The following is a 1920-nucleotide window of genomic DNA, read 5'->3' on the forward strand; positions in this document are numbered from 1 at the left end:
CCTCCAGGGGCCCCCCGGCCTCTCCGCGCAGCCGGGCCCCCTGCTGCTCCGTCCCGCCCAGGCAGTCCAGGCAGAGGCCCGACCTGTTCTTGTCTTCATCGGGCTCCCCGGAGAAGTACCTCACCACGGGGCCTGTCCCGGCCGAGGTGCCGGCAGCCGGCTCACTGGCGGTGGTGGAGACATCCTCGCCTCCGCCTCCCTTGGGGGGGCCAGCAGGTGGCTCGCGGTGGGATTCCTCCGCTCCGGCGGTCTGCGCGGAGGCCTGGGCTGCAGAGGCGTCCCCCCCGCTCTTCGGGGGGCCCGGGCGGTCACCCCCCGGCAGCTCCCTGTTCACCGCAGCCGGGGGCCGGCTGCCCTTCCAGAGGGGTCCTTGGATGTCGGTGGCGTTTGGGGATCTCGGGTATTGTTCTGAAGCTGGAAGGGAGAAAAGGGGGAGGGAAGGAGGCGTGTGAGGCCGGCGATCTCCGGAGGTGCCCCCCGGAGGCGCTCAACTGCCCCCCCTCCATGCCCCTCGCCTGCGTTTTCACAACATAAATTGCCCCCCAAAGGGGACACTTTGAACCCAGTCAGGTTTTCCCAGGCGGCAGAGGAAAATACGGGTTTTTCTCGCTACCACTCCGGTGGCAAAAATAGCCCCTCTCGGTTCCCACACATTCTCGCTCCCTGATTCATCTTTTTCCTCCTTCCCCCTCATTTCAAGTGTAGTAGAGCAGAATTAATCGCAGGGAGGCGGTGGGTGCGGAGCGAGGTGCGGAGCTGCCTCGGCGTGGCGGCTGACGTGCCAATACAGGAAGCTTCCCTTTGTGGTCCCCGTTTCCTCCGCCAGCGCGAATCGCCAAGCCCCTCGGGAGAGGCACCATTTTCACGTCCACGGGCAGTGGTGGGGCGGGGAGTGCCCTGGACCCCCCCCGACATTTGGGCACCGGCTTCTCCGTGGGGGGTCCTTTCCGAGGGTTCAGACAAAGGGAAGGGTGGAAGTGAACTGATTCCAGGCGGGAAGGCAGGGAGGGGGGAGGATGGATGGAAGGGAAAGCAACCCCCCCCCCCGGTCTAGGGAGGAACGGTCGGGGCGCTGAAGGACCAAGCCGCCCCCCTGCCCTGGACCAAGGCGCCCCCGAGCATCCGGGGGGCGCTGGCGGGAGCAGCTGCCCCCAGACGCCGGGCGCCCAGCCTGCCTGCTCCCGGGGGGCACCTGCGGGCTGGACCGGGGCCGCATCCGGCCGGGTGCCGGCGCTCCCCAGCAACAGCCGTGCGGGCCGCCCGTGGGAGCGGCGGACGCGAGTCGCCCGTCCGAGTGGCCCGTGACCTTACAAGCCATAGATTTGCACATCTGAACCTGACAGCGGCGGTGGCGGCGGCGGGCAGATTAATGCCGCTCCGAAAGCATCCGAGGTTTATTTACGACACTGTCAGCGGAGCCTCCTCGGTCCGTGTCTGCCATCGTTTGCAGTAATTAAAACCGATCAGGGGTCTTTGAGAAAGCCCCGGAGGAGGGCGGGAAAGCAGCGCGGGGACTGGGCGTCGCGCCCCGCGCCCCGGCTCTCCTGCAACGGGGTCGCGCCGGCTCGGCTCGGCGTTTCCCTGGGATGGATCCCCTCCCGCCCGGACCAGCCTGACCGGGAAGGAGGGAGCCCGGGGCGGGGGCGAGGCAGGCGAGCGTGTGGATTCGGGAACACGTGTCTCGCAGGACCACCGCGCCGCCGAGCCGCTTCCCGTCACGTCCCCGTTAGGGGGCTCGCCCGGGGGGCGGGGGAGGGGAGGGGAGGGGAGGGGAAGGGAAGGGGCCCGCGCCCCGCCCCGCCCGCCCGCCCCCCCGGCGGCTCCGCAGTGCCGCCCGCCCCCCCCCCGCCCCGCCGGCGACCCTTACCCGCCAGGAGCGCGGCCAGCGCCAGCAGCAGGAAGGCGGCGGCGGCGGCGGCG

Source organism: Varanus komodoensis, unplaced genomic scaffold, assembly GCF_004798865.1.
Source record: "Varanus komodoensis strain SLA01 unplaced genomic scaffold, ASM479886v1 scaffold104, whole genome shotgun sequence".
NCBI classification, from domain to species: Eukaryota; Metazoa; Chordata; class Lepidosauria; order Squamata; family Varanidae; genus Varanus; species Varanus komodoensis.